Below are 8,721 nucleotides of genomic sequence, written 5' to 3' on the forward strand. Positions count from 1 at the left end.
CATTAGTCCGGTGGCGGTCCGGCTCAAGCTTCCTCCGGCGTATAGGAGAATTCATCCTACCTTTCATGTGTCTAAAATAAAACCTGTGTTTCAGGCACGCATTAACCCGCCGGTCCCGGTTCCCCCGCCGCCACGACTTGTTGATGGGGAACCCACCTTTTCTGTCAATCGTATTTTGGACTCTAGAAGGAGGGGACGCGGATTCCAGTACCTGGTGGACTGGGAGGGTTACGGCCCGGAGGAGAGAAGTTGGGTACCTGCTAGGGACATTCTGGATCACTCCCTTATCGATGATTTCAATCGACAGGTAAATTCGCCTGGGAACGCCAAGAGGCGTTCCTAGGGGGGGGGGTATTGTCACGGTTCATGAATCCACTGCCTCCCTCTCTCTTTCTCTCTCTCTCTCTCTCTCTCTCTCTCTCCCGTGTTTGTGTGGGCGTGGTTCCCAATCTCAGCCTGATTGTCTGTGCCAGCTGGAATCACTTATCTTCCCTTTATATGTTCTGTAACCAGTGTTTCTTGTTGTCAGATCGTTGTTACTTCTCTGAGTTTGTGTCGTGTGTCCGTACTCATCTCTCATCGCCCTTGTGTGGATTATCTGCTGTGCTCCCTCCTACACATCCGGACACACTCCCCTGGATTTCTCAGCACGCTATCATCGGAAGATGCGCCCTAGTCCCTGGGTTGGATTCCGTCTGAGTAGAGTCAGTCTGTCCTGTTGCTGCTGTAAACTGTATTCATTAAACCATCGTTGCTTGCATCTTGCATCCGCCTCTGTATTGTCACATCTGTATGCTCATCTATCACTGATCAGAAACATTTAGCATGCAATAATGTAGCCTAAATCAAGCGTAGGCCTATTATTTTGCTCGATAGCGTAAAGGCAACTCCAAAAGCCTGCAGAGGTTGTTAAATATGAACATGAGATTCACATACTTTTGAAAATATAGATTGCTATTACTAATGGGATGAAAAAAGAATGGGCTTGCCTCGGGCTCTGTTTCCAAATATCCCGTTTTTACATAACAACGGTTACACACGTTGCTGTGGGGAAAATATTAGTAGTATTTTATTCTGTTATATTTCATTATATTCTTACTACAAAATATGTGTGTGTTCACTGTGATCCAGTCGGTGTGTCTTGTCTATTTATTGAACAAAATAATAACTATTGATTTCATTCTATTTGGATGTAACAAACTCAAAATATGCCATTCTATTGTTATGAAAATACATTTTATTAGTCTTATGTTTCTTAGGACCTGCCTAAACAAATTCATGGTGTATACAGTATTCAATGGATTTATTAAAATAGATGCCCACCCACGTCTGCACACCACAAACACCACTAGAACCACCACCAGAGGTATAAAAGGTATATGCAGGCAAGTATGTGGTAAAAATGGGCCTGTTTGTAAGAGATTCATATAAACCTTGCCCAATTTTTTTTTACAGACAAAATACCGTAAATCCTATGTGAAAGCAGTATATGAGACTATTGTGAAACATTACCAAGCCACTGATATCCATTAACTGGATCAAAGCACACAGACAGGCCATGATAAGATGGATTTTATATCCTGTGGTAGACAGGCATATAGGATTTTGGTTCAAATCAGACCCAAGTCCCATTTCTGTCAGCCCCCGGAAATCCCTTCCTGTTTCTCCAACGCGAAAGGAAATTGAGCAACACGCACACCGCCCAGTCTAAAACAAGCATTGTAATTGCTGAGATACTGATCTGGTGTATCACGTAATGTCCTATTTTATTAACAGAATAACAGATCTAATCATTCATTAATACAAATACAGCACTGTGAAGTCATTTGATCTATTTTAGACCTGCCCATACCTCAACATTACCCTGGTCTGTGTCCACACACTGCCAAGCTATGGCTATTGAAGTGCACCCTCAGTGTTTTTCTGTGAAGCAGTGGTCCCCACCCAGTGTTGCAAACAGAGGTCTGGGTGAGGTGGGTGCTGGGAGATACACTACATACCCGAAAGTATGTGGACACCACTTCAAATTAGTGGATTTGGCTATTTCAGCTACACCCGTTGCTTATAGGTGTATACATATCAAGCACACAGCCGTGCAATCTCCATAGACAAACATTGGCAGCAGAATGGCCTTACTGAAGAGCTCAGTGACTTTCAGCGTGGCACCGTCATAGGATGCCACCTTTCCAACAAGTCAAATTTCTGCCCTGCTAGAGCTGCCTCGATCAACTGTAAGTGCGATTATTGTAAAGTAGAAACGTCTTGGAGTAACAACGGCTCAGACGCAAAGTGGTAGGCCACACAAGCTCACAGAACGGGACCCGCCGAGTGCTGAAGCGCTTAGCGTGTAAAAATAGTCTGTCCTCAGTTGCAACACTCACTACCGAGTTCTAAACTGCCTCTGTAAGCAACGTCAGCACACAAGCTGTTTGTCGGGAGCTTCATGAAATGGGTTTCCATGGCCGAGCAGCCGCACACAAGCCTAAGATCACCATGCACAATGCCAAGTGTCGGCTGGAGTGGCGTAAAGCTAGCCGCCACTGGACTCTGGAGCAGTGGAAACGTGTTTTCTGGAGTGATGAATCACACTTCATCATCTGGCAGTCCAACGGACAAATCTGGGTTTGGCGGATGCCTGAAGAACGCTACCTGCCCCAATGCATAGTGCCAACTGTAAAGTTTGGTGGAGGAGGAACAACAATGGTCTGGGGCTGTTTTCATGGTTCGGGCTAGTCCCCTTAGTTCCAGTGAAGGGAAATCTTAACGCTACAGCATACAATGATATTCTAGACGATTCTGTACTTCCAACTTCATGGCAACAGTTTGGTGAAGGCACTTTCCTGTTTCAGCATGACAATGCCCCCTGTGCACAAAGTGAGGTCCATACAGAAATGGTTTGTTGAGATCGGTGAGGAAGAACTTCACTGGCCTGTACAGAGCCCTGACCTCTGTTCCAACAGCTAGTGGAAAACCTTCCCAGAAGAGTGGAGGCTGTTATAGCAGCAAAGGGGGGAACCATCTCCATATTAATGCCCATGCTCATTTAGAATGAGATGTTCGAGAACACATTGAACTGACCCTAGATCAGTTCTCTACCCAGATCCCAAACTAAAAGCCCTCCTCGCTCCTCAGGCAGAGGGGAATCCAATCAGAGCACTCTGGTCTACGGTCAGCTTTTTCCCAATCATTAAAGTTCCACATTCCTAGGTCATCATATGTGCTTCAAAGAGAAGTTGCACTCTAATGAACGGGTCTTGGATCAGAGCCCCCTCTGCCGAGATCCTACATTAAACCACTGGGGGCTAAACTTAAATATCTCCTGCACCTGGAGAACTACTGCAACACTGGATGAAACATCATTGTACTTCAGACTCCCAAGTACTATGTCTGGCCCCTTAGAGTTCCTTTCTACAACACTAGTACATCATATTCACATGACTCAGCTCAAGGGTGAACTTCTTTTGTTCCTCTTCCCTGAGTGTCCTAGAGAAGTGATCCATTGTGCTCTGCCATCCATCTTGCTGGCCATATCTCCATTTGAAGTACCTTTTTACTTTTCTTCAGCATTTGATGCAGGGGTAGAGTGTGTATCAAAGAAAGAGAAGGTATTCACCTTGATACGGTAGAAACTAGAGTAATATTAGTCTGGTTAGGATCATCATGATACAGTAGAAACTAGAGTAATATTAGTCTGGTTAGGATCATCATGATACAGTAGAAACTAGAGTAATATTAGTCTGGTTAGGATCATCATGATACGGTAGAAACTAGAGTAATATTAGTCTGGTTAGGATCATCATGATACGGTAGAAACTAGAGTAATATTAGTCTGATTAGGATCATCATGATACGGTACAAACTAGAGTAATATTAGTCTGGTTAGGATCATCATGATACGGTACAAACTAGAGTAATATTAGTCTGGTTAGGATCATCATGATACGGTAGAAACTAGAGTAATATTAGTCTGGTTAGAATGATATGAGTCAAAGGAGGGCAGGATTTGGGGTTTCAGGCTTTTCCACTCAAACAATATGGCTGACCTGTTTAGAAGAAAAGCCAATTGGATTACAGCAAAGTGGGACCACAGACTCAATACGCTCACTAACAAAACAATTAAAACTGTTCTTCACAACAATATAAAACAAGATTGAAACAGCCAGTTTAATGTTTTACCATGACTTCTCACTCTGTCAACATTTCCATTTCATTTGTTTTCTCTGCTTACTTTGGGACACGGTCTTTTTAGCCTACTCTACGCAGATCAATTGGGTTATTTAAATCATTAATCTGTGTGTGTCATAGGAAGGACACCTGCCAAACCAAAGCAATGAGGTGATTAATGTGCTTCTGCCTCAGGAGAGAATTATGACTGAGCAGTGTACAGGGACTCACTATACCATGAGGATGAATTAGATCATTATACTGGTGACTGGAAACAACCAATATTAAAGAGCTAATTTCTCCTTCATTTGGTTGTTTTAATGTTAAGTGTGTTCCAATTTAAAATGCACTTCAAATAAAGATTTGATTTGACACATTCTCTTGATTTGATTGGTTAAGGACAGAGTAGTAGAACAATAGTATTGTGCTCATACCTCATTGACAACTATGGTCGAGACTGAGAGAAAGCAACATTATTCACCATTATAAACTGGGTGGTTTGAGCCCTGAATGCTGATTGGCTGACAGCCGTGGTATATGAGACCGTATACCAGGTGGATGACAAAACATTTATTTTTACTGCTCTAATTACGTTGGTAATCAGTTTATAATAGCAATAAGGCACCTCGGGGGTTTATGGTATATGGCCAATTTACCTCGGCTAAGGGCTGTCTCCAGGCACTCCGCGTTGCTTCGTGAAAAGAGCAGCCCTTGGACATGGTATATTATCCATATATCACATCCCCTCATGCCTTATTGCTTAATTACTGCATATTAAACACTGATATATATCTTATCTTTTATGATCGAAACAATGTTTATGTATCCAAAGTATGCGTATGAAAACACTATGCACACGCTACACACACAGTTCCTCATTGTGTATTGCATAAATGTTACACTTCTGACTTCTGGAGCACATCAGTTGATATACTGTCTCCCAGACAGTGAAATATGTGCATGACAGTGAAGTTGGCCCACTGTGGAATTCAAGTGGAATTCAAATCTAATTCAAAGCACTCACTGGGAAACCCAACATAGTCGCATAAGCTAATTGGGAAACGACATCCAATTCCATTCATGCATGGATGGTGAACAAGTCCAGTCTAAACACTCCTTGTATTTCCCTAAAGGAAGGTCAGTGTGGAGCCACAGTGTTCTGGGGACTCAATCAAATCGCTGCAGAGTTTGTCTTTATTTCCAGAATTCGTTTTAAAGGCAATGAGCTTTGAGCCTGGAGTGTGTACTTTAAAAACAGTTTATTAGATTTGTTTTGAACTTTGATTTCATTTGATTCCTTTAACTTTAAATAACTGTTTAACTGACCATTTTCAAAAGAACTTGCAGCAGTCTCCATAATGAATGAGTGAAGGCAGTTCAGGCGTTTTTAATGAGATGCTGCCGCCATTAAAACAAGTCAATTCATAAATGAGAAATGTCCCATTTTGTGCTGCTCATTTTTTTAATCAATAAAGCTTTCCAATCAAGTGGAAAATGGAGATGAATAAATGTCTATAATTTATATGCAGAAGCATAATTCTCTCCAGACTCTAGAAAGAGCCAATCGCATAGAAATAGAATCTATAGATCATATTTCTATGGCCAGTCACAAATCGTTCTATATGAGCAAAGAATTAAATATTATAACTCAAGTATTGAGTCTGAATTAACAGCGCTGTGTGATGTCAATCTTTTTAAAACTTTTAACAAAATGTTGAAACAAATCACTCAGAGGTATAGGTACTGCTGACTAACACAAGCCACATCTTTCCAATCAGGAAAAAAACAGATTAAAGCACACAGACATAGGCCTTCATGACCAAACAGTCTCAATAAAAACTAATCTGATTCCATTTTCTCTGGGCTGAGTGACAAAATAATTTGAAAGTGGTTTAATACAGGTGCTCATATTGGCAGCCGGCCAAACACTATCGAGCATCACTCTTTTACTATCAATCGTTTCAGGACGAGTCTCTCACCAGCCCACATGACCAATTAATTAGCCTAAGCATCTTCATTATAGAGCATTGATCGCCAAACTGTTCAGCAGCCCGTAATTAATATCAGTTCATGAAATAACAATTAATCAAGCTCAGCAAATTAAACCGCTATCCTTCTAATGAGAATGCCAAAACTACAGTATAGTAAAACCCTCAACAGCCTGCAAGTCCAGACAAGTATAATAGAGCTATGTGGTGTATTGCACAGTCAAAAACAGCATCCATTTACTGGTCTATGAAGTCCACCTTAATATGGAATATTACATAAAAGTAGAGAACCATAACGAGCCAGTAGGTATTACTATGGATTCACTTGAGTTGCAACTTCTTCACCGGGTGCTTAAGCTTCCTCCTACTTTGAGAATCAATGTGTTCTGACAGCTGAGTAGGGTGCTGCTGTCAGACAGACTTGTGTGATGCTGATGCTTCTTCTCCTAGAGAGCAGCAGGTAGAGCCAGCAGCATCAGAATCCCCACAGGAAGTAGGAAGGAGCCTCAGGTAAAAGGTCACTACAACCCCTGGGAGATGCCTGGAAATGTCTGTTTGTAGAGGGCAGGTGGATTGACGTCTCCGTGGTCAGGACAGACCACGAAGCAAACGAGGGGTTTAATTTGAGAGTGATGCGCTAACCAAGCAGCATGGGATTGCCCTGGCCACCGCTTCAGGTTTACTTGAGCCTTAGAGTACTGCTAATGATTAGAAAGAGAGGAGAAACAGGGATCCAGCAGCAGGTGCCATCCTCAGCACAAGACAAAGCAGAGCACTGATTCCATGTGACAGTGAGGGACTGTACTAACAGTGGCAGCATACAATATCTGTAAATAAATGTAGAGTCCAGTGCTTGTCTGAGTTTTCTGCTGTTATCAATAACTCCTTGTAGCCTAATTGTCTGATCAATTGGCCATAGACCCAGCCCACTAAACTAAGTTGATTCTGAACCAGTTGCTGATTAAAAAAGGTAAAAACTAGACTTAGCCACCATGCCTCTACATCTGCATTACTTGCTGTTTAGGGTTTTAGGCTGGGTTTCTGTATAAGCACTGCTGATGTAAAAAGGGCTTTGTAAATACATTTGATTGATTAACAAGTGTGGTCCATGTAGACTCCAGCAAAGCAGTCCTGGCTGCATCAGAGTCATGCGTGGCTTGCATCAACAAAGTGAAATTGGGCAGCTTTAGAGAGGGGAGCATTTAACGTGGTTAGGTTTGAAATTGGAGAAGCAGCACTCTGTCTGTAAGTGTGTATAGAGTGCAGGACTGTTACAGATATCAGCTATCACAGCATGGTGCTGCAAAGCTCCATGTCTAGAGCAGTAAAACTCTTCATTATCATTTACTCTTTTTGCATTTGTCCTGCAGGCTGTTTTAACTTCTGCTATAAAGCCTTGTTCTTGGGGTTAAAGAGGACATTCTCATTGGGTGAATACAGTTCAGGAAACATCTTCTAATTCAAGCTCTTGCCTCAAGCAGAACTTTTATCATCACGGGCCAGCTCTGCTTCAGTCAAACAATGGGGAAGAGAGACACTTAAAACTCAACGTTTTGCTCTATTCAAATGTTGCGCAACACAATAACCCACAGTGACCTAGAATGGCCAGATCTGCTCACACACCAGTGTGTTGCACATTACAAACCTTGATAAAAGGAAGATGCTCCCTTAATGTATTTTAAGGTCTTTAAAAAACAACCTGTATTCAACATAGCCTATAGCTATTAAAACATTACATGTGACCCTTCTACAAATTAACCCCCCTTTCACTACAACGTTGTTTCTTTTAACTCTGGATGTTTACTCATTTGTAAATATTGAGTATTTAAAAATATATATTTTTAAATAAGCACGTGTGTAGCTCTTCTAAGAACGTGTCTCAAATCAGTCATGAAAAATCGCTTTAATGACACATGCCATAGTTAGACAAATAAGAAAAGCAAAAACACAAAGTAGCCTATTCCAGCAGAATCCATTCAGCAATAAATCCCGGCATAACAAATACAGTGAGTATATTAACGCAGCGCTGTCAAAAACAGCAGACATTGTGTACAGTTTAATCGAACCAGCAATTCAATGAAACAAAATTGCCATAGCCTATAACTAACGATGTTAACTCATAGGAAAACGTAAAAGTCTGCACAAAAAGTAGCCTATGCATTCCCCCTTTTCCTAATAGGCTACAGAGAAGAGAGAGAGAACATTAACCCACCGAATGAAGTGAAAGATTCCTTGTTTTGTACGGTCTCCTTGTCGCCCAGCTGTCTCTCGTTCATGCACGGTTCTGTTCCGTCTCTATTCACAAACGCTGACGGCGCGCACCGCTTCTTGAAAAGTTTAGTGACGTCAACCCAAGTATTTAAAAATCCGCTATTCCGCTGCAATTGAACAGCTTCCCATTTAAATTGCTCACGTACATAACATTATATAATGGAAAAATCGTTTGGGATTCAAACTGAAACTGATCATATGCTTTGATATTAGAAGATGATCTATTGTAGTCAAATATCTCTTTATCTGGCAAAAAATAACTTTTGTGATTTCAAAAAACATGGGAAGACTTCTAGCC

General features: G+C 41.5%; 1 protein-coding gene across 1 annotated transcript in view; it reads right to left on the reverse strand.

The window, feature by feature from the left end:
• The window catches only part of LOC109876744 (PTB domain-containing engulfment adapter protein 1), a 34,108-nt gene extending 25,614 nt beyond the window's left edge, over positions 1-8,494 (reverse strand). Inside the window, exon 1 of the mRNA XM_020469133.2 lies at positions 8,365-8,494. The gene's annotated coding sequence lies outside the window, so the exon portion shown is untranslated. The remainder of the gene's footprint in view (positions 1-8,364) is intronic.
• Between the last annotated feature and the right edge of the window lie 227 nt (positions 8,495-8,721).

The sequence above is a fragment of the Oncorhynchus kisutch genome, linkage group LG5, assembly GCF_002021735.2.
Source record: "Oncorhynchus kisutch isolate 150728-3 linkage group LG5, Okis_V2, whole genome shotgun sequence".
NCBI lineage: Eukaryota > Metazoa > Chordata > Actinopteri > Salmoniformes > Salmonidae > Oncorhynchus > Oncorhynchus kisutch.